General features: G+C 30.9%; 1 long non-coding RNA gene across 1 annotated transcript; it reads right to left on the reverse strand.

Annotated features, from left to right (window-relative positions):
• Window positions 1-2,719: 2,719 nt before the first annotated feature.
• LOC127717952 (uncharacterized) lies at window positions 2,720-10,883 on the reverse strand. The gene is made up of 4 exons (XR_007989481.1): window positions 10,715-10,883; window positions 8,295-8,404; window positions 7,804-7,896; window positions 2,720-7,042 (listed from the first exon to the last, which is right to left on the reverse strand). It is a non-coding gene; the product is annotated as an uncharacterized LOC127717952 (long non-coding RNA).
• Window positions 10,884-26,663: the final 15,780 nt, after the last annotated feature.

Below are 26,663 nucleotides of genomic sequence, written 5' to 3' on the forward strand. Positions count from 1 at the left end.
TAATTTCATATGAAACTGAATAGACCATATACTATGACCTATAACGGAAACAACCACTTATTATCAATATTTTCTATATAATGTTCTCAACAAAACTTATTGTTTTATATGTGTAATTCAATTTTCGACATATTGATTATTTGCTTCCCTTTGTTTAAAAAATAATATAAAAAAAACGTGTCAGTCAAACTATTTTCATCCTTCATATAATTATAACTAATTTACATTGTTCAGTTTTGAATATGAAAGTAAACTCAGCATATTGCAACGGATTCCTCAAAATTACCGAATTTTATTTTATAATTGACATGTCAATTCTATTTTTGTTTTTTTGCGCATACTTTTAAAGGAGTTTTGTACAATGGCAACACACAGCATCTGCAGTCCATAAAAGACGTCAAACTAAAATGTAATATAGATATAAATTTCCTGTTTTGGGGTCATGCAAAATCTTGCTTTTTGAATAACTACAATTATTCAGATAACTAATACTCCGAAATGATATCATCCAAATGCGGATCTTTTTTATAATGAGTTTGATGTATTAATTATTAAGGCGAACACTGAATTTTCAAATGGGTGGAAATTCTGCATAACCATTGGTAAAAAAAAATCCTACTTAAAGGGTCAAATGATAATTACAGTCATGTTGACGTATTAGTAGATCTGGTTGTGTTGATCATTTAACTACTGGAATATTTCTGAAAGATATGTCAAAACGTGTACGACTACCAAAGGACGACGGACGAATCAATCTGACATGGCCTGTTAAGTCAGGAGAGTTTAACATTCATAATTGGTTTCGAGGAATCATGTGTCGTCCCTGCGACTGCTGCTTTTTGCTTAAAGAGTAATATTAACCTAAAACTCCATTTATAGGTAAAATGCTGCAAAATGAAAACAAAAAAAAACATTTGAATTTTGCTCAGTATTCTTTTTCTTTATTGAAAAAGCTTTTTTTTTTTATTTCTGTAGTGTCACATTGACTGAAAACAGTAAGCTAAGTCGTTGTATACGTCAATAGATAGACAGGAAGACACATGCAGAATTCACAGTGGAAAACAAAGATTAAAACAATTTTATTGGTCCGAAGCATTTTTTTGGTATTAACTCATCAGGAAAGCTTAAACCCGAAATTGTTAAATCTAAGGATTTATAAGAACCGAAACAGTTGAAAAGCTATGTGATCAAAATTCAAAATGTTCCGAAAAATAATAGTCACTTTCATTCAAAGTCATCTTTGCCGGAGAAAGTTGAAACCTTAGTTTCGTAATAATGTCTATATTTATGTCCGGACAGTTTTAGAAAGGTTTGTTATATATCAATATCATGTTAGTTCCAAAGAATTCACTACTGAGCTGGTAATACTCTCGGGGATTGATAGTCCGCCAGCAGCGGTATCGACAAATGAATAGCTATATGACAAAAAGGACCCCAAAATAATAATTCAAGCCATCTAAGGTCAATTTTGCCTAGGGGTGAAATATTAGTTTCTTAATGATTTCTAAATTGATAAAAGTTTATAGAATGTAGCTCTTGATTGTGAAAACATTCGATTAATTAAAGTTTTCTGAAATTGCGTGAATACTTAAAACAAGTTATTAAAAAACTCAAACCGCAAACCTAGGTTGTATCTTATATTTCCATGTAAAACAAATATGTCAATATATCATTTAAGTGTGAAAGTACAAGCACACAAATTCAACATACCTTATTTTTTGCAACGATAACGCTTCTGATAATTTTCTTGTCTTTCCACTTAATAGTTCAAATTTTGGTGGCTATGTAGAACGCATCTAGCCCATCGAATATAATTTCAAGATATAACAGCTACAGTTAAGTCTCATATCTTGACTCTCATATAAAGATTGCAATGAGGGTCGGAAGAGAACAAAAATTAACGACACAACAGTTGATTTCAGCTTCCAAGGAGCGATTTTCTATTTCTATAGATTAACAGTCAAGCTGTGACTGCATATATGGAGTATATATTACCGAGTTGATACTTTGTTTCAGAGCTGGAATGTCTTATATCTATATATTGGAGGCTTGCTTCTTACATGGGGGCAATCAAACCAAATGTTCCACGTGGTGAAGTTGTAGTGATCCCTTCTATAATTTTACAGACGACATTACGAGTTGTTTTACCTGTGCTGAATATCTGTTTCAAAGATGATGATGGTAATGGTCTAATTTTCGTTACCATAATCCAGTCCACATTTCCTCGCATAAAAAATCGCCAAAATATACTTATAACATGCTTTGTATTTACGCGAGCAACACAAGGAGAAACACATATGGAGCAGGATTTGCGTCCCCTTCCAGAGAATCCGTGATCATTCTGGTTTTTAAAGGAGCTCATGTTGCTTAGGCTTCAGTTTTCTAAGTTGTGTTTTTTCAGACTGTTGTTCATATTTTTTGCCTTTTTACATTTTTGCAATGGCTTTGCTTTTATGTCTCCGACTTATGAGTTTGAATTTCCCTTTTGGTATCTTTCCATCTTTGTGTCATAAATCTTTAACTACGGACTCTTATCTTCATGTTAATGTCTTAGTTGTTCAATACTTATAAATGATATATCAATACATATGAAAACAGAAGCAAACGTACTTTCATCAATTTTTACTGTTTAAGATTGTCGATATGTAAATAAGGAAGAAGACAAATATATGTTTTTTTATTTGTGAAATATTGTTGCATTACAACAAATGTATAATATATGTTTAAAATGTATAACCTAATGATTTATGAAACCACATATTATTTTCAAAACTTACTCAGTCAGTTCTTAATCCAGATAAATATTTCTTTTTTTGAATAAAAACACCATGTATTCAATTTAACATTAACAGCATAAATTAAAAAAAATATATGTATGCCAAACTTGGCAAGAGCACAATTTTCATACTAACACAAGCACAATTTTCATACTAACACTAGCACAATTTTTATACTAACACATCTGGTTATAAAGTTATAAAAGTACAACTAAAGATAATAAGATTGTACCTAATACATGTAATAAGAACAAATACTTATATATTATATTTACCGGTAGAAACAGTTATCAACAATGTATGTAATAGGTGTTATAGCTAATATTCATTATAAATATTGTACATTTTCCCCGTGTTTTTTTTTCAATGGATTCATACAAAAGATCACCATATATCATGTATATTACATGAAAAGAATGTGCCATTATTGAAAGTCGATGATTCAGGTAATATTTTGCCTTGAAACAAAATTAAATGAAAATCTTAAAAAATGTATATAAAAAATACGGCTCTTACAAAATGTGGTCATTTTTTTGTATCAGATAATTCTAAGACTTATCATTGTAGAAGTCAATTTAGACCACACAAGAACGCCGCGGTGTCGTTTTGAGCATCCAAACACTTAGAAATCAAAGTATCAGAAAATAGGAAGTAAATACACACGAAGCTGATTTATCCGATAAAACGCACACACGTAACAACCTGCTCACTAAAAATGACATCATTATGTAGTTGATTTTTATGAAAAGAGCAACACAAAAATGTATGTCCTTCAATTAATGAAAAATTTAAAACGTCTGCAAATTGAATGGATGTACCTGAGAGATCTGAAAATGCTACATTTTACAATTTGCAAAAAGCAAAATAACAATAACAACTTTCATAGTCCTGACTTAGTACAGGCATTTTCTTATATAGAAAATGATGGATTAAACCTGGTTTTATAGCTAGTTAAACCTCTCACTTGTATTATAAGTCTAAACATGAGGCGGATGAAGCCGCATGCGTTGTTTCTTTAATTTCTAGATATGGAAGATATATTAATGGAACCCAATCAGAAAAGTTTGTTTTTTAATAGATAGAACATCAACATATATCTGAATGTGAAATTATATGGCTTCTTTTATCTTCTTGTTTTTGACTATTGTCTAAAGGAACTCCGAATCATATGAAAATAAGAAGAGGTTGGCAAGCAGAGGCGCACAGTTCGTTCCCATAGGAATGCCGACAATTTGTTGAAAAATTCTACCTCCAAATTCAACAAATATGTTATCAATAAGAAACTCCAGCAAACTGATCGCTTGTTCTTCTGTGTAGCATGTTTAACCTTTTTGTTCGCTATTAACAAAATATGCCGTAAGATATCCTAAATGTTATACTATAAATCAATTTTACGTGTGAAACATGCATACATGTAAATGTAGATATTAATATAGGAATGGGATTTTAATATCCATGAAATGACAAGGATAAGACTATTTTGTTTCAGTGTTTTTCATATATCCATTGCCTGTAAACTAATATTATTGTACAAGTCTTACAAAAATCTATGAACATGTATACATACAATAATTCATATAAAAATGCAATACCCATACAGAACAAAAAGCACCGGAGTTTTATGTATAAAAGATCTACTATCTCACTTACATTCGCATAATCATTTGAACATAACATGTTTTATGCATACAGTTGTGTAAGATTTTATTAAAATGATTATGTCAAATGAATAATTAAATCATTAATAGTCTAAGGAACTTATAGCTATTACATGCCATTGTGTTGTTTAAGAGTCTTCACAGTTCTAAGAAACGTAAATGTATTTAAGACAAATATCTTTCCATTTTATTTAATAAAGTACATATCTAAAGAGTCTTCACAGTTCTCAGAAACGTTAATGTATTTAAGACAAATATCTTTCCATTTTATCTAATAAAGTACATATCTAATAGGAGAATCATGACTCAGAAACGTTATTCATCATGCATTGTTTTAACTACAAATGGACACTTAACTTATGCCAAGAACATTATAGAGTTCTCTTCATTTATTGAAGAAGAGTCACTCTTTATCTTTTAATTTTCAAATATATTATATTACCGCAAAATTTCTGTAAACCCAATCTTGGAATGTATACCAAAACTACAAAATGATTTATAAATATCAATCCGTTGTTGGCAGCACAGTATTCAAATGTAGCCTTAAGTAAATATTTGATGGAAATGCAATGAACATTTTTCATAATTTTTCAATAATATGTGTTTGAGCTTTTGATTTTGCCATTTGATTAGGGACTCTCCTTTTTGAATTTTCCTCGGAGGTCAGTATTTTTGTGATTTTACTTTTTTCTACAACCATTATTTCAATTATAATATGGCACTGCTAATGAACATTGTTTAATGCATATATAGAATCCGTATCTTAATATTTTGACTTGATATCATTACAGTTGTTTGTCGAAAATGGTTTATCACCTAAAAGTAAACTTAAACCAATGTTATATAGATTAGTTTTGTATTTCATATTACAAATACAAATACAAATACATAACAATACAAAATGTCTAAAGCACCAGATTTTCATTATTAGATGTGTGTTTGAAAATTATGATTTAAACTGTTTTGTTCTGTTATATTACAAGAGGTTATTAGTGGACGACCATTTTACATTCTGGAGGGGACAGGATAGTTTTTCTGAAGGACTATTAATTATCAAAGTTTGCAAGTCTAGTTTTTTAAAGTGTTTTGTTGCAGCGAGAACATCTATTGTCACGTTTGAACACATGTATTCCTTGCAAATTTTGAGGTAAATTTTTTTTTCTAATTTTTAAAGCAACTCTCAGTTCTTACCAGAACTGAATATTTATTTTATGACAGATAATACACTGGTCGGTCTCTTACTGCATTTAAAAACAACTTTAACTGAAACAAATTTCCGAATTATTTGAATAAAGAATTGTCAGTTATCAAGATTGGTGATAAGAAATGTACATAAACCTATGAATTGATAACACATTTGCCATTTCATAGTATTGAAAGACAGTTCGGGTAAAAATTCTTCTTTAAAAACATTTAAACTTTAATAAATCTTACAAAATATACATTAGATATACATGAGAAATCATATTTTTACAATAATCAAATGCATATTATTTTGTAAAAATGCCTTGTAACATTATATACTTTGGTACATGTTAACCTGTTGCTCAATATCAAATGCACCGATTTTTGTTTATATAACAAATAATAACAATCATTAGATATGTATTTAAGCAATACAGCTGCCTTGTTATAATAATTATTATTTGATGAGGTCTATATAAAAATTATCAAGAAAATATATCTTCATCAATAATGAATGCAATCCACGTAACCAATCATACATGCTTAAGAGGATCACCATATAGAAACTATGACAAGTACGAGTATAAAGTGGAAACAAACTATCGTAATGCGTTATATTTTGATTGCATATTATTTTGTAAAAACTCATCAAATATAATGTTATGATGAGAAATATATATATACAATATATATGTACAAGTAATACCGTATACAGTATATCAATATATCAAGTAATATCATATACAGCCTTTGAATGATGTAGCCTTCCTAAAGAAAGTGTATGGTGTAATGGTGTTTGGTGATTGGTACAAAGGCGAATGTTGTATTATACATGGGGAATAGAGTTTGGTGCATAATATTCGGTGAAGGGTTTTTTAATTCTAGTTCGTTCTTATAAATATAAATAGATATTGACATTTGCAATTCCCTTAAACTTGTTACATTATTAATAATGTTGAATGATGCAAATCGTGTATGATTCAAAGGAAAATGAGAATGATGTACGATGTAATGCTTTAAGGTATATTTGTGTATAGTGAAATGGGGTAATGATGTTGGTTCATAGAATAATGGTTTTGTCCATTGTTGAAGGCCGTACGGTGACATATAGGTGTTAAATTATATTTCAATTGACGGAGAGTTGTCTCATCTGCTTACTTTAATATGGTCTAAGTGGTAAGTTTACATCATTTCGGAACTGTAATTTACTTTAAATTTTGACCTTCTTCTACATATATGCAGTAAAGGTATACAATTCAATTTCCCTCTAATGTTTTATGTAGAAATGGTAATATTGAAATACTGAGCTACTAGTATGCCTTTTGCATCACAGTACGTACACATAATGCAATTGTTATCAATATTTCATAATCTGACTTTTTTTTTAGTTCCAACTACTATTTCTTTCGTTTCTTTCGATATCTGAAATAAAATCATGCATTTAAATATAAATATTTTACGGAGCAAACACATGATCGTTTTCAAAAAGTCATGTTAATTAAATGAATATTACGTATAATGATGAATTTTTGTATTTGTCAATTATGCTTGATATCAAATAGGGTATACATGTATAAAATATCCTGGTTACATTTATTTGTTGTAAGCGTAGAGTAACATGTTGAGGGACTATTTATGTTTATGGTTTGTTCTTCCTGTTCCGCGCTAAAACAGTGCTGCTTTCGCTCTAGAATTTTAGGTATAATTACTAAATTTTACTACCAATAGTAATACAGTATAAACACACAAACAAAGAGAACGTAGTCGGAAAATATTAAACACATTCGTACTCGAAGCTTATCGTGTTTATCATCTAAAACACGTATACATAAATTTGGTGTTATCCGACAATGTACGATATATGTTCTATACCATATAGTCGCACAAGTTTATTTGTAATAAAGCTAATTAGTTCTGGTTTAATGGAATAGAAAATGGATAAAACATGCAATCAAATAACTGTTTACCAATAAAATGAGCCATTCAAATCTTCAGCAAAGACCAGATTGTAATGATCAATTAAAATGCTAGACCATTCCATTTACTGGCAAACAAAATTATATAATAGGTTGATGAATTTCTTAGTAATTGAATGATTAATGGGTTTGTTAAACGAATCAATACAAATGCAAACCCCAACATTAAATTAAAAAGGACTGACATTTTCAAACGGTATTACTAACTTGTTCATATTCCTTTATCAACAGCTGTTCATTTTACTAACTGTTGTTTTGGGAATTTTGATTAACTTCTTGATATTTCCTTTCTGGTGTTTTCTGAAAATACAAAAAGACATGTACTGAATTTCAATATGGGTATTATCCACGCATACAATTAGCTTTTTAAATTGCATTTATTAAGATATTATGAAGAATTTAAAACAAATAAGTGCTGTTTATGTTCTTAACTCATTTCCGTATCTAGCAGTATCCTTCTTTGTTTGATGATAAGTGGCGGTTTTCGACGCAAGTTATTTTTTACTGATAAAAAGGAAATATTCCTTTATATACTTAATGTACTTTTTAATCATAATTTGCTCTGGTCAAAACGCATGTGAATTTTCTGTTATAGTTAGTTCATATAAGTAAAAATTTCCAAGAATTCCAATGCAAGTCTAAACCTTAGCGACTTTTTCACTTTACGAATAACCAAGTACATATACTATTATGTATACCTTTGAATGTATTCTTCGTCTTATACATATTACTACACAAACCACAAGTGATATCAACAAACATATGCTGAATAATGGAACTAATACAACCACTAAGTTTACATTCTTCTCTACAAAGTGTTTAAGACGAAATTGAAAACAAAGTAAGATTTATTTGGAATGATAGTGTCAAAATTTGAAGAGAAAATTATCATTTGCATAAACCTCTCGTGTATTACTGTGCATGATTTATTGCAATGTCGGTTATTTACACAGACAAATAACTTTGTTTTCCTTTTTTTTTCATTAGTATATGAATAACAGTTACAAAACACGTCCACCTTCAAACGCGATGTGTTCATTGTGATGGTGTTAAACCATGTTTAATACCATTTTACTATAATTGTAATTGGATATCACAATTAGTAAACGAAATGCCCAATACCTTTAATCATTTTTTCAAAGAAACTAAGAATATAAGATAATTAAAAATAGGAATCACACACAACATTTTAGTAGTTAATAAGCTTGACACAACACCATATGCAGCTGAAAAATATATACTTATATTCAACTTTCTAGACTATCCCATGAGAATTAAAGAACAAAGATTAAAGAAGCATTCAGATAAGGAGACGGTATAATTTAGCGATGCAAACAGCACTTTCTGTTTGAACGGACAATGGGGATGTAAGTAAAAATGTTGTCCGAATTGAAAAGGGAGGATTTTAAGATGCATTTATTTTCACTTTCTATTAGTTGAATAGAAATGAGGTGGCAGCGTAGAATTTTTTTGTAAGAACACAGAAGAGGATTCGAGTTAGACATTCCTTGTAATTAAAAAAAGAGGCAAGGATGCAGAAATACATTTTGTTTGAACATGGAGAAGTCGGGAATGAAGATATTCTCTTAAACAGGAAGTGAAGTCGGTTTCCGAATGTCTGTGTGTGTGAACAACAGAACGTAGGAGATGCAAATATTCTTTTCTAATAAATAGCCGCGGAGGGTTACAAAGTAATAAAAATGATCCGGAACTGGATACCAATTCACTAAAAATAGATAACCTTTATATAGACACACAATAATGTTTAATCAAAATCCTTATCACTAAGTAAATTTATTTCCTAATTCAATAAGATGAAAGCAAATGAACAATCTATTTAAAGTGATCCAATTTCATCATGTTTGTCTTCAGCAATAATAAATAATTTATAACCATACAGTCAAACTCATTACTTGTTTATGTAAAACTAACAGTGTTTTTTTCTGTTTTACAACTCTACCTGTAAAACCCAATACATTTCATGTTTATTGAAAATATATAATACTATTAACATGATTAATTTGATAATTCAAGCAATAACAATAACGATGTACCAAGATTGTTTTTTTTTTATCTAAACATCATTTGATATGTCGGGAAATTTTACAAATGACTGTACGGTATTGATTTTGCTTATACTTGAAGGTCTTACTACGGTGTTGTATAAATGCTTAAACTAATCTAATTTAGACTTTGTTGGATAGTTGTCTCATTGCCAATCATAATACGTCTCCTTTTTTTATATTATTTACTTAAGTGTACGGATATCTGTGTGCTTTTATAATAGTACGTTTAGTTTAGCAAAAACGAGATTATTCTTTAAAAAAAAAAAATTTTTGTGTGACAATGAATAACACACTTTATCAATCACTGACTTGCAAATAAAATATATTAAAAATTGTCAAGTAAATACAGTGAATTAACTGCTCGTTAATACAGATTAATACAGAAAACACTGTTAAAACGTAATTTTACTGGTCTTAATACAGGATTGTAACTTCCTGTTTTGGTTCGAATAGATGTCAGAAATGGATGTGTGTATAACGCGAAATATAAGACCTCAACAAGTTTGAAGTTACAGTAGTTTCATTGGCAGTCATTCGACATATTCTTATTTTAATGAAGAGAATCATGTACATGTCTTACTCTACTAACAAATTGACAAAATAAAAACGTTCGGCCTTACCCACTATGGATTTTACTGACCCTCTATCGATCCATAGGGGTCAAAAGCAAACCATATAACTTATAATGACGTCTTAAAAGGCTATTTTATTCTTTTGTTGTAACGCCTTCCTGAGACAGGAAGGTATCACAGCAATACAAATAAAATAGCATTTCAAGACGTCATCACTATTTAGACTATAACGCGTCTGAAAATCAAATTTGTCGGTCTCGATCAGCTTTAATGGCCCCCAGCTACGCTTACAGACAGTAAAGTAACGGCTATACAATGCGACTGTACTTGAACATAATACAGGATTAACATGAAAACACCCATTTTACCAAAGACTTAAAATAACCACTAAAAGATGACAGAGGATAAACACGACTGTATGAATACAGGATCAATATGAACTAATAACATTATAATATAAATATTACGTGAACGACATACTTTTGCATGGCTTGAATTTTTCGATATGTATAGGATAATCACCAATCAAATGGCACACTACATTTGGTTCCAGGTCACATACAATTTCGCTTTCAAAAGTGTATATCAATTTGACCTCCAGATAAATTGTATGATTGTTTACAGAATTCACTTGAAAGTTAAACTGTTTGTTCTGAAGAAAAGAAAAAGAAATAGACAAAAACATACAATAACAAAGCATCACAAATTAAACTAAAAATTATTTTAAGATTGAATCAAAGTAAATATGTTAAAAGCTAAAATCTTCATAAAAGCAACGTTTATTCTTGCACTTATCAAAACGCTTACAGAGGTAGAGGTACTGAAAGGTTTATGACCACAGTCATCTAATTGTCACTAGTTATGCTTTTCGTGAAAATACAAATTAAAGACCCATAACCGATTATTTTGGCTTACAATGCAAGTCTTGTCGATAATTATGGATCGAACGTCTGACCAGTTGCTGTCTCGGTCAATTTATAATCACTTCATTTACTTTAATTTCTTTGTTAATACATATATTTACCATATTACCATATAAATAGCTTTTTTAATTGCAAAAGCAAAAATCATGCCAGAGTTCATATAGATTAAGTTATTGAAAACTAAGAGTTTTAATATTTCATTTTTGAAAGTGTATTGAACTCGAATAGGCTTTCCAAAAACCTGAACAGAAGCAGTCTTCTTTTCTTTTATACATACATAAAAGTGCAACCGAAAATTGGATCGTTATCATATTGGCTGGAGTTCGAGAACGTATAATCTTCAACCTTCTTTTCCATAAAATTAAACATATTTTCCTATCTGTTTAATCATATATATAAGGTTCGTTGCATATGTATTTTACATATCCATATTCAGGATGAGAAGATGAATATTAACAAGACTTTGTATTATATCGCAAGAAGACATGTCATCCTACTCGGACATATAATTTTGACCCCAAACCGACCAATCTTTGCTCTTACTCCTAAATATTGCTTGCTTGGCAGAAAAGTAGCCAATCTTTGATTTGAAACGGTCGAGGATCGAGCCCAAGACTTCCCGCACTGGAGCAGTGGTGTAGCTTTGATTGACGCAATGAGGCAACAGCCTCACCAAATTTTTTACCATAAAAACAGAGAGATAAAGAGAATTATATACCATATAGATCAAAGTATAAAGTATACTGAGTGACGACTGTTCAAAACGTTAACGTTGACTGCTTGATTCTTTGCTCCCTCATTCCTCATTATTTACGTCTTGAAAACTTTCTTTCATAAAATGAACAAGGTAGATGCAAATATATTTTTTTTAAAGTAAAAGACAAAGTTTACCACGCAAAAAAATGATTCAAACAAGAGGTCATAACTGTGAAACTGATATGACGCTTGATTTTTTTTAAACGAACTTGTTACTTTTGGTGGACAAAGTTTTCAACAGACACTTGGCACTCCTACATTTTATGTAGTATTCTTCTACCTTGGAATATATTAGCAAGACTTCATAGTTCACCCAGTTATTATCTTCCGTACATTGTGACAAAATATAAACGTATAAAGTTAAAAGACATATATAAAGTGTATCTTATACTTAATATCCCCAAATCTGTATAAAAGCATTATACGTGTTATAGAGGAGGCCATACATATAATTCTGTCAATTATTTTTGTTTTGATCAGGACCTGAATACTGAGAATTAAACCTTTAACCAGCAGTTTCATTGACATATATTGATTAAATGCGCACTAGAAATGTTATTTCAGGATGAAGTGGCAGATATCTATATTTTTCATAGACAGGATAATTTTGCCAGTGAATTCATGTAACGCTACTGTCGATTGATTGATCATAGGTTGTTTAACGTCCAGTGGCAAATATTTCATGCATAAATAACGTGCAGAGAGCTTGGCATTCTCTCTACAAGATGCATCTGATTCAACGTCCCACTGAGACCTGACGGGACTGCGTATTTGTACATCCGGAACAATCAAACGGACTCCCCACTTTTACAATGGTTAAACTGCCGATCGGACCATATTTCTATTGCCTCGATCACCATTGAGGGGTTTAATACCTTAGAGGTGAGCGCGCGACAAAAGAGACAAATATGAGTATGGAAGATACATATAAAATTGAGAATGGAAATGGGGAATGTGTCAAAGAGATAACAACCCGACCATAGAACAGACAACAGCAGAAGGTCACCAACAGGTCTTCAATGCAGCGAGAAATTCCCGCACCCGGAGGCGTCCTTCAGCTGGCCCCTAAACAAATATATATACTAGTTCAGTGATAATGAACGCCATACTAAACTCCAAATTGTACACAAGAAACTAAAATTAAAAATAATACAAGACTAACAAAGGCTAGAGGCTCCTGACTTGGGACAGGCGCAAAAATGCGGCGGGGTTAAACATGTTTATGAGATCTCAACCCTCCCCCTATACCTCTAGCCAATGTAGAAAAGTAAACGCATAACAATACGCACATTAAAATTCAGTTCAAGAGAAGTCCGAGTCTGATGTCAGAAGATGTAACCAAAGAAAATAAACAAAATGACAATAATACATAAATAACAACAGACTACTAGCAGTTAAGTGACATGCCAGCTCCAGACTTCAATTAAACTGATTGAAAGAATATGTCTTCATCATATGAATATCAGGCACAATCCTTCCCGTTAGGGGTTTAGTATATACATGTTCGTGTATTAATTGAAACATTTGCAACAAGAATGTGTGGCTTTAAGACTCTGTGCCTTTCACATGACCATATGCCCATGGTCAGTGTGCCAATTAATCCGGTTTAACTCTAATTTGGTACAGAATTTAAAAGGTTTTATATTTTTAACAGAACGGAAGAACAGACGAATGCACAGACCAGTAAATATAATATCCCTTTGCTATCATAAGTTGATCGCAAAACTAAAATTATCATCCTACTTAACAAAACTTCAAGCAAATATTCCGTTCATGTCTGTTTTTAATACGTATTTGTATAAGTTAAGGTAGCACAATACAAAAGCAACAAAATTTTATCAAAATTTCATTTTCAGCTGTTTTTGTTACTTCTTAATATTCCAAAACCACAGAAGAAAAATTTATTCACATATCTTGCACTGTTAATGAGTTTTGATGATAATTAGTTTTATAAACAAATGCACGTGTCTGACTGATACAAGATAAGAACATGTGGGCAGTACTTTGTGGTTAATCAATAGAATCATTTGATAGCTTTATGACCACTGACCAGCAATACAAATAACAGTTACGAAAAAGAGGTGGATTAGGGATTTATGGAAACATGAAGATAATGAATTCTAAATAAAAATACATTTCATTAATGGAGCTGCCAGGAGAAAAAAAAACAAAATAACAATTTGGGGATATAGAGGGAATCAAAATATAAATGTACAGAAATTAAACAAATGTAATTGTATAACAATTAATGTACTAGAATTTCTTGGGGGAGAATATTTAAATATGAATTCTTTTTAAAAGAAAATATAAATTAAATATTTCATTTTCAAACTGCAAAATTGAAAAAAATCTACTTTGTGTAAAACACCATATTGTCCTTGTATACAATTACAATTCTAAAATCCCCCATAAGGATCCTCTAAACTGACCAACTGATTATTTTGTGTACACATGCATAACTAACTTTTTGTAACAATTAAAAAACAAAATATATTATGTTATGTACTAAATGAATAAAATCCATATTGAAAAAAGTAAATGCAATGTGTAATTAAACTTCTGAGATCATTAGTAGTAAAGGTTTATCATGGTGGGCGGAGTTTTGACCATATCAGTAGCAACTGACTTACAACAAGGTCAATAATAATATAACATCTCCCGCCAGATCTGGTTTTTTATGCATAGGGTGTGCATTTTCTCTATATATTTAGAATTGCTGAAATTGAATGCTTTCTTACTGGTCAAAACCTAATTGATTTATGATTGAAGGCCAATCCTGAAATATCCCAATGGTAAATGTGTGAATTATATTGAAGTTAATGGGGTACAAGTAGGAAAATCCTTATTTATTCAATTGTGACACATTCAATTTTGTCAAGAAAATGTAGTTTTAAATTAATTTAGCTCCTAGATGGGTGCCCCTATATGTCTGATTTCCACACATGTTGTTCCTTGACCAGTTATCTTCAAAAGAGTGTCTCAGATTTCCAAAAACATCAATAGAACAAATGTTATACCCAATTAAATTTAATGATCTCTTATGAATTTAGATTGCAAATTTCATTGAAGTTTTATGAGAGAATGAAATACAATTAGAAAAATCTGAGACACCCTTTTGGAGGTCAAACTGTGTTATACAAGAATCTTTTAAATACTTTGGGATGCTATGAATAACAAAGAAGCTAATTTCATTCAAGTGTGGACATCTCAATATAGCAACTAATTACATAATAATTAATAATGTAATAATTATGTCAAATTGACGTTTTCACCATTGAAAAGATTAATCTTTTTTCTTTCTTTTTGTACCTCATTTATAAAATGTAAAGCTGGATGAAAGAAATTACATCAGTTTAAAGTTGTCTGATTGGGGGTGACAAAATCTTTGTATTGTGCTACCTTAAACGCCAAACATTTTAGAAAAACATACTCCATGCATCATTAAAGACAAAATATAAACAAAAACTGATTTAGTAAAGTGTAATCATATTTTCTTGAAGATGCGTCCTCATTAATTCCATTTGATAAAACTCTACGGAAAGGTGATAATGCACTATCAGAACGTCAGAGATCTGAATTTTACCTTTGGCAAAAGTATCTTGAAATGAAATATAGAAGTATGCAAAAAAGAAGAAGAAGACGCAAGTTGTTTACACCTTTTACTTTCCGGCGTGTTTGAATCTCTTGTTTAATCTTATAAATTTTAAATTAAAAATGAGAATATGTTCTCGCTTCAGATTCCATTATTTCTATTTTTTTAAACTTAATTTTGATTTAGTAGATTTAAGAATTCATCGGTTAGGTGATAAATATATAGGTCAAGTGAAATGGCGATGTAATTTAATGATCGGTGCATTTGATTACCGGTAACTGAAATAAATATTCCCTTTACAGGTTGTTGTATAAGAAATCATCCCAAATTTAATAACAAAATACGTAAAAAATTAAAGTATTAGTTTGTGTTAACTTTTAAATAGCATCTATTCCAACAAAGCATGTAACGCAATCTATTTGAAAAACAGAATTTCTATTTTATTCTCTTTTTTTCAATGTTTTCTATTTGTGTGAACAAAATATTCCAACAAACATTTAACTGGCATGATTGTAACAAATATATTTGATGATGGTATCAAATAACACTACACAACAAAAATTGGAGAACAATCTCAAGAAATAAACACGTTTTACTTAAAATGTACAAGAAACGTAGAAATTATTTGTTAACAAGTATGAGGGAAATTTCCCCATAAAGTTGATAACCAATCAGATATCAATAATTTGGGAAATTCCCCCAAAAAGATGATGACCAACAACAAATCAATAGAATGGGGAAATTTCCCTAAAACGATGTTAACGAAAAAGAAATCAACAGAATGATAAAATCTCCACAAAATGATGAAAACTAAAAAGAAATCAATAAAGTGGTAAAATGTCCCCAAAAAGACGATAACCAACAAGAAGTCAATAGAATGGGGAAATCTCCCAAAAAAGATGATAACCAACAAGAAATCAATAGAATGGGGAAATTTCCCCAAAAAGACGATAACCAACAAGAAGTCAAAAGAATGGGGAAATCTCCCCAACAAGATGATAACCAACAAGAAATCAATAGAATGGGGAAATTTCCCCAAAAAGACGATAACCAACAAGAAGTCAATAGAATGGGGAAATCTCCCAAAAAAGATGATAACCAACAAGAAATCAATAGAATGGGGAAATTTCCCCAAAAAGATGATAACCAACAAGAAGTCAATAGACTGAGGAAATCTCCCCAAAAAGATGATAACCAACAAGAAATCAATAGAATGGGGAAATTTTCCCAAAAAGATGATAACCAACAAGAAGTCAATAGAATGGGGAAATTTCCCCAAAAAGATGATAACCAACAAGAAGTCAATAGAATGGGGAAATTTCCCCAAAAAGATGATAACGAAAACGAAATCACTAAAATGGGGAAATTTCCCTACAAAAGTGATAACCAAAAAGAAATTAAAAGCCTGGGGAAATTTCCCAAAAAAGATGATAACGAAAACGAAATCACTAAAATTTCATAACCAAAAATAAATCAATAGACTGGGGAAATTTCCTAAAAAAGATGGGAACGATACCGAAATCAATAGAATGAGGAAATTTCCTTACACAGTTGATAAACAAAAAAAAATATTTAGACTGGGGAAATTTCTTCACAAAGATTTTAACCAAATAGTTATTTATAGACTGGGGAATTATTTCCACAGAGATGATAATCAAAATAAGTTCACAGGTTTGAAGAAAATACTCATGCATTGCACAATGATTGCACATTCCGTTGTATACAACAGCGAGAAATATGTCGTCTAACAGATACTGTAAGAATAGAAAAGAGTCACTGTGGTGAAACATTTTCAGCAGCAGATAACACAATTGAAAGGAATCATTGGCTGGGGAAACATTCACACTGATAAATTAAATAACAAACATCAGAGATAGGGATGACGCAGTATAGGAAATGGGCTAATTTCCTCACAAACTCTTGTTTAACTGTAGTCATGTATATCGGGGCCTTTAATAGGCGACTAAACAGTATGGTTTTTCTCATGTTGAAGGCCGTAAGGTTGCCGTTAATTGTTAAATATCACTTAAAATGATCTTTAAGGAATTGTTGTCTCATTGACAATCATACCCGATCCCCTTATTTATGAATAGCTATACATTAACTCGTATTTTTTAATCTGTCGGGGCCTGGGTGGCCAAGTGCTCCAAGTAGTCCAACTACTGTATCACTAGCCAGTCAACACTGAGATTATGAATTCGAATTCCGCTCGTGCAAGGTGCGCTCGACTCCAATCTTAGTTGACTAGGCCCATGATTGTCAGTTTTCCTATCGAAGGTTCGTAGTTTTCTTCGGGCAATCCGGCTTCCTCCATCAATAAAAAATGACCGTCAAGAAATAGCACAATAGTGTTGAAAGTGGCGTTTAACACCAACAAATCAATCAATCAATCAATTTAATCTGGTGAATTTCCAAGCCCGTTTGAAAAAAATTACACCCTATGGGAGACCATGAAAAAAATTGATACATTTGAAGTGAGTTTATAACCTTGCAGAATGTGGTTTTAATTTCAACTGTTCAACATTTACAGCAAATACTATAATTCAAACCATACAGATTAAATAGAAAATAAGCTCTGTCCTTTATTTGGTGTCTTTATACATCAGTAATAGATCATGCCTTAAGTTGAAGTCTTCTTTTCCTTTCCTGTAAATATATCATGCCTTGAGTAGAAGTCTTCTTTTCCTTTCCTGTAAATATATCATGCCTTGAGTAGAAGTCTTCTTTTCCTTTCCTGTAAATGTATCATGCCTTGAGTAGAAGTCATCTTTTTCTTTCCTGTAAATATATCATGGCTCGGATGAAATTTGAAAAAAACGTCAGGACCGAATAGAGGGAAAAACAAAAAGAAAAAAGCAGGACAGAGATTACAATTAAAAAAAAAGCAGGACAACATTTTTCATCCTCCCCCCTTTTTCCCCGAATTAAAGTCAAATGGTAGCTCCCTTACGTATAAATAAGCCTGCTATATGTATATCGTTACAGGGTTAACTGAATTGAATGTCTCAATACTTTCTGTTATCGTCATTCTGACGTTGATATCTATAAAATGAGAAGATTGTACCTGCATAGGGCAATTTTGATATCATTTAGAAAGAGTACGAGCACCTTTACAGGCATTCTGATATCTGAGTATACAACAAATTTTAAGGAGGTTTGCGCGAACTATAAGTTCAGTTTTAGAATATGTATAATGAGAATCATTCTGTCAACACTGTGTTAATCGGGACGATTTCAAACTCGATATTTGATTCATAAAAATTAGGACAGTACAAACCCTGTCTAATTTAGAAAAGATGGAGTTACAGTCTATACAGTAACTTTCTTTTACTTGCAGTATATTTACATATTTGCCAATGTGCGTTTTTGTATTGGCAGCAGAAATGTCCTTAAAAACTAGTAAGTCTATTTCCTCATCAATTGATTACGCTTGAGAATTGGCAATAGTTAGGAATAGTTCATGCTCACGATTTTTTTACGACACTGTATGGTATAATAGCGTTATAGAGTATAGAAGTTGTGGTGACGTTACAGTAGAAATTAAATAAGGTCACCGAATTTGTTTTTTCCGCTAAAAATCAAACCTTTGAGAAATGCATTCTATAAAAATTAACTAAATAAATGGGAATGGACACAGATGCTGCCCCCGCTTGCATATAATGTTATAAAGGGACACAACTCAAGAACTGTAAAAGTGACGCTACCCAAATTTGTACTTGCTCTGAGTTTTGTGGTAATTAGCATTGTGTATACGTTTCATAACATTTAGTTGAGTCCACTGTATATAGAAAATGATAGTGCAATGGGGCATCCGTGTACTATGGATACATTCTTGTTAAATATAATTCATTGCTTCTAGATATTGCTTTTTTCATCGGCAACATACTTTTGGTGGCGTCACTTATGCCATTCTTGAGTTATGCCCCTTTACAAATGGAAAAATTGCTGATTTTTTTTTTCCGTTCTCTAACTTTAGTTTGCCTCACTTAAATGTTATGAAACTTATACACAATGCTTATTACCACAAAACATAAACCAAGGTTGAATTTTAGTGGCGTCATTTTAACCGTTCTAGAGTTATGCCCCTTTACAAATGGAAAAATTGCTAATTGTTTTGTTTCCGTTCTCTAACTTTAGTTTGCCTCAACCAAACTTTATGGAACTTAAACACAATGTTCATTACCACAAAACACAGACCAAGTTTGAATATTGGTGGCGTCACTTTTTCCGTTCTAGAGTTATACCCCTTTACAAATGGAAAAAATGCTTATTTTTTTGTTTCCGTTCTCTAACTTTAGTTTTCCTCAACCAAATGTTATGAAACTTATACACAATGATTATTACTACAAAACACAGATCAAGCTTGAACTTTGGTGGCGTCATTTTTTACCGTTCTAGAATTATGCCCCTTTACAAATGGAAAAATTGCTGGATTTTTTGTTTCGGTTGTCTAACTTAAGTTTGCCTCAACTAAATGTTATGAAACGTATACACAATGCTAATTACCACAAAACTCAGAGCAAGTACAAATTTGGGTAGCGTCACTTTTACAGTTCTTGGGTTGTGTCCCTTTATAACATTATATGCAAGCGGGGGCAGCATCTGTGTCCATTCCCATTTATTTAGTTAATTTTTAGAGAATGCATTTCTCAAAGGTTTGATTTTTAGCGGAAAAAACAAATTCGGTGACCTTATTTAATTTCTACTGTAACGTCACCACAACTTCTATACTCTATAACGCTATTATACCATACAGTGTCGTAAAAAAATCGTGAGCATGAACTATTCCTAACTATTGCCAATTCTCAAGCGTAATCAATTGATGAGGAAATAGACTTACTAGTTTTTAAGGACGTTTCTGCTGCCAATACAAAAACGCACATTGGCAAATATGTAAATATACTGCAAGTAAAAGAAAGTTACTGTATAGACTGTAACTCCATCTTTTCTAAATTAGACAGGGTTTGTACTGTCCTAATTTTTATGATTTTTATTACATACAATTCAAAAAACCTGTTTTGAAAATCTAATAATACCCTTGCTACAATGTATTACTTCATAGTTTTTGAAAGAAACAAAAAAGATGCCATTGTTAGATGCAAGAAAAATCTAGAGAGAATCATTTCACTATATACATGAATTGGCTTGCATCTATATCAAAAACAGGACAGGGATCTCTCATTTTTCTCTCTCTGAATATACTATCAAGTTATAATATTTTGAAACAGAGCAGACAACATCCTTTTATACTAAAATATTTTCCTCATTTATAGCTGTAAGTTTTTTTCTTGATTGGCCCTTTTTAGGTTTTTAGCCTTCAATATAAGTATAACTGAATGGTTTCAAACTATTTTTTTCTGCATTTTTCGATATATAATCAACCTTTTTTGTCTATCATTTACTGTATCAATCATGATAGTAGAATAGTTCCGTTTCTGGACAATCGCTGATAGTTTTATTTGTCTAATAATGGCTGCATATTTACTAACATAATATACGGCTCGATCACTATCGCTGTCTTAGTCAATACCACTGTCTTGTGGGCAGTCCATATATCACGATAATGACCAGTTCTTCAATAACTATTATGTTTATTTCATTGAGGAACCATGTTTTTAAAAATTCTCATAAATTCAAATTGTTCAAAGCAAACTCGAGTTATTGTACGATTTCTATAGGAAAGAGTGAAGACCAGTCATAGTGATAACTAGAAGTCACTGCCATTCAATTAAGTGCAATTATTCAGTATATGAATACAAAATAAAGTTTTCTATAATTTTATAATTAATGAAGTCACTCTAAACAGAGAAACCACTCCCCACTTGTCATTAACATGTAAAAGTCCGTTAACGGTCGGTTTTCTGGTCCGTTTTCTTTTTCTGTTAAAGACCGATGGAATTTATTACTGAAGAATAAAGAATGTCAAGTGGCCCCTTGTTATCCAAAGAGAAAAGTTTATCCTTAACCGATAAGAAATAATATTAAATTAAAGACTAATATTGTATTACCTGCAGTTTGTAACATTTTCAGAAATACTAAAATAAATTTCTTTCTGTTCCACATGTCTAAAAAAAAAAAGAAGAATACAAATTGGTTCATTTCAGTTTAAATAAATTGTACAGATTTATATCATATGGTCTATTTTCCTTGCTTTAAGTTATTCTAAATATAAGAAAAATAAAGACAACAGTAGTATACCGCTGTTCAAAAGTCATAAATCGATTGAGAGAAAACAAACCCGGGTTACAAACTAAAACCGAGGGAAACATATCAACTGTACGAGGAAAACACAGGAACAACAGGAACACTGAAGTGCAACAACATCAAACGCCAACATACATAGAAACGAACTATTTGACAACAACTGCCATATTCCTGACTTTGTACAGGACATTTTATGAAAAAATGGTGGGTTGAACCTGGTTTTATGGTTAGCCAAACATCCCGCTTATATGAAATATTAAAAAAACTATCGCTAAAATGACAATACTAAGTGACAGAAATACAACACAAACACACGCAAGAACACTCATCACATAACCTGACATTCACTATATACGTAAAAAGCGTTACCTGTATTTTCTTTCTTAATTGTGTTTCTCCGGTGTTAATTACATACATTACATTTATTGAGCTATTATCATTTGACATCTACAATATTTTATAACATAAACACTTCCTTCTAAAATCACTAACAGTCACGACCAAAAATATGAAATCGGAAATTGGGTTTCAATGGAGACGCCTCAATATTTTTTTTAATATTCAGTATGACGCTTCATATCATTCTTAAAGTGACGTATTGCATTGTTTCTTTAAAAAAGCGAGTGTAATATTTGACAATTTTTTTAAAATAATGGTTTTGTTTGTTATTTTAACAATAATATGTTCAATTCGATTTCGATATATTTATGGTTCTTGTTTTGTCCCTCCCGGTCATTAAACTATTTTTCAGCTTAAAGGTTTATTTTCAATGTTTCGGATCTATGATTAATCTTTACTGGAAATATAATATTATTTTTATAAATTTATTTTAAACTGCAAAAAAAAAAAAAAAAAATGACCTTTACATACAACATCAGCAGTGTATAATATTTAACTACTCAAATCATATTTTACATTTTACATTTGGATCTCGCCAAAAAAAAAAAAACATGTAAAGGAAAGAAAAGAAAAGAAAAAAAATCATAATTGTTTAGGAAGGAAAATTTGTAAGGAACCTTCACAAAAGAATTCAGTTAAGGTCTTACTTAAAAGTTTTTTTTAATAATTGGTCAAAATATGATAAAAAGTATGGGTCATCGGATTATTTTAAAAATGTGCAAAATTGTCAGATTTTGTATAGAAAATGCATGGCAAATCCAATTTTGTGTTATAAAAAGAAAAGTACACCATCAAATTTTAGGATAAAATGTGCGAAAATAGCTCTTATAATATAAAAAAGAAAAAAATGGGATCACCAGACATGTTTTTAATGCTACATATTTAAATAGGTAAATTCACAACACTTTCTGTTATAAAAATGACTTTATCTAAGTTATCACCCGTACTATCTGAGTTATCTCCCCTTATATAGCAAAGTTGAAAAATGAATCAAACAAAAATATTGTTTTTTTTTAGAAAGTACAGCCGTAAATATGATAAAACACAACATTTTTTTTATTATCATGAAATGTCTTAAACATGAATGACATACTACTCTTAAAATTTGCGCATTTCATTAAAGATCTAGACTAACTGTTATCTGCTGCTTCAAAATCCAAGATGGAGAAAAACTCCCCAGCCACGTTAAGAAGACTAATGATGCCGAATAAAAATTAGGAAATAATTTATGCAAGCCATTTATTTGTTTGAAATGTTCACATGGCCTGAGGGAGTTGAAACCCGTATTAATAAATAATAAAACATATTCTTATTCATATCATTTAGAAACTAAGGTCCTGATTGCAAAGCTAGCCTTGGATTACTTTGCTTCAAACCCACACACTTTATAAAGTTTTTACTGTCATTTATATATTCAATATGAAGCTCAGTGTGTGGACTTATTTTGTGGTATTGGTTTTCAAGTTTTTTCATGTACCTATGCCTTTTATTTTCCTGTTTCCGTTATATATATCGGAAACAATTCAAATAGAAAATGTGCCATAGTTTCCTGGGGTCAATTGCTATTGGTGTTTTCAAAATTTGCCAGCTCTTATCAATACTACTTTCCTTGTTTGATTGAAAATAATTCTTGGGCTCTTCATACTGCAAATTTATAGTAAGACTCGACAGTTTGTAGAGTTGTTTTAAACATACAATTTAAATTTCATCTTGACATAAATGTTAACCGAATGTAACACTAACTCTCATTTCAAGGACTCGCGTAGCTTTGGTGCATTGTACACACTTAACATAACAATCCACAAAACTGAACTTGTACTGAACAAAGAATTGCAACCTTATGTATATCCACAATTAAACAATTGATACTTAAGGGGTCAAATATATAGGTTGACTACAAAATGAACATTTAGATTGTGTTAGATGAACTTTATATAACTGAATCAACAATGAATACAAAATATTTGAACATAGAACAAAACGTTATGTCTAATAGATAAATACATAATTTATTTTCTATATCAAACCGAAATAGCATAAAAGTTTATTTATTATTTTTTTTTTATGCTACCATTTAGTATTTTGAAAATTTTGTAAAACGATGAAACTGTTTTGATGTATTTTAACATTGACAAGATTAATTGGTTGAAAAGGATTTTCTTAAACTTCACCACTTGATAACTACGTTTTAACAATTTTCTGAATATCGTTGGTATAAGTTATTACTGATGTGTCGTCACAATTGGCTCTATGAGAGTTAGCACTTAAACTAAAAGATCATATTCTGATGATTTATTGTCCTTCATCATCATAAAATTCTTCTGGAGCACAGATTAGGAGAACCAATTCAACAAATTGAAATTCATCCAATTACAATTCCAAGTACTAATCATCAAAAACCGGCTGTGTAAGGAAATTTATATTCCTCTTTTTAAAATTATATAAGTTAAGACTTAAATAAGTTGTTTTGTTTTTGTTTTTTTTGTATACGTTGGGTTCTCATATCATCACGATAACTGTTAGTATTGATTATATTACTGGAAGAATAACATTAAAACAAATATCGAGCGTTTCACAGAGAAATAAATCCTTTTTACCCTTTAACATCCAATAAACACTCAAACCTTTACAATAGGACTACAAAAATTGTATAGACATCAAAATCTGGTCAAACTTTGATCTGAATTTATCCGAAATGATCATGAGGAGTGTATGATTCAAATTCCAAATATATACTAAAAAGTAGGATGTTATAACTCGAGTGCCGCCTTCCATGGTATATACGGTAATATGCTTTTACAGCTTATAACTTCATTATAACGTAATTGAAGTTTATGATCATAATTCTGTTATATTGTAGATATTGTATCTGGTATGGGTAGGACTAATATCAACAAGTGGACACAATCGAGTTATTGCTCACGGTTTATGACGTTGCTGTATAACATCTTCTCAAATATATTGCTGCCAATTCTGGACAGAACTATAGAGTGCCCTCTTTTTAGAATTGTTAACTCTTTTAAGCTTGTTTTCATAAACTGCGGATGTTGTTTGATACGATAATGTTTATAATAGTCTCGTGATGGTCTTGTTTTCATAGTCATTATTATATTTTTGAGTGCCTTTCTAATTCACTTGTTTTTTATATCCTTAAAAATATCACCTTTCTTCTTTTTAGGAGCACCACTTTAAAAATAAACACACTGTATCGGCACAGATTGAAGTGTGGTTTTACAAACCCAGTCCAACAGTCTAAGTACGCGAAAATTAAGCTTCCAAAAATGATAATAAATGAAGAACGGTGACAACGATGATATGAACGAAGACAATCAACTACTTTTAAAGGCGATAAATCACAAAGATCCGTTTGAAGGGTGAAAAGTAAAATAACAAAAATACCGAACTCCTAGGAAAATCCAAAACGGAAAGTTCGTAATCAAATGACAAAATCAAAAGCTCTAATACATCAAACGAATGAAAACTATCTATATCAAGTACTTAATTCACTATTTTCTTAAGGCATATCTATCAGAGGAGGATTCAACAATACATGCAGAGACCCACCAAGATGGGTAAAATTTCACAGATTTACAGAATACCACAACAAAATAAAACTTTGTGTATGCGATATCATATCGCATGGTGAATGGAATCTAGCGTATAGCTTGTTTGACACTCTGTTTGGATAATCAAGCTAAACAAAAAATATTTTTTCTTTATCAAATGCATTACCATAGAATGTTGGTTTGAAATAATTTTAGTTGTTGTAACATTTGACTGAACTCTATTTGAATCTAACTCCTCTCCTCTGTCTGTAGCAGCCCAAATCTAACATCTATAATGTTCACACGTTCATTTATACGCTCAGGTTACGCTCAGGTTAGGCGAAAGATAAATGTCTCACGATTAAAATAATTTTTCATAATTGGATATATTATATCTTTTAGTATTTCTACTAACAGAATCTATCGATATCATAAATGAAGTCATGGTCCATGAGCCGTATAATCGATACAAACTTATAAATGTAATTCGATGATTGTGTTTTTCCATTCCAGTGTGTCTGTAAACTGCATCAAACATTGATGACCAATGCAAAGTAATCGCTGCTTCAGCATATTCGAAATGATTATGAATGTGTACCTTGTATATTTTTACACGTTGCTGTCGTTTCTGCGTTTCAACCTCTCACAAAAGACGTTTTTTTTTTTGGCGTTTAACCTTACTAATCGATTATTTAATGTAGAAATGCATGGTAGGGGTCTTGTTATGCAGTCAGTTTTCTACACTGTATTTGGTAAATTGTTATCTATTATTTCGTTATTTTTTGTTTTTACATAATGTTACTCGACTCATGAATTTGATTATCTTTTTAGTATTTTCCGCCTCTCTTCTACTACCGTCTTATACATGTATCTACTGTATTCGATAAATACTTAATAGACGACAATCTGAAATAAATAGGACTGTTTAACGAACTTCTATCTAAACCTAACTACTGAAACGTTAGAATGATTATAAACAGATTTTCCAAGCTTAAATGTATATAATATTT

Source organism: Mytilus californianus, unplaced genomic scaffold (genome assembly GCF_021869535.1).
Source record: "Mytilus californianus isolate M0D057914Y unplaced genomic scaffold, xbMytCali1.0.p SCAF_10, whole genome shotgun sequence".
Lineage (NCBI taxonomy): Eukaryota > Metazoa > Mollusca > Bivalvia > Mytilida > Mytilidae > Mytilus > Mytilus californianus.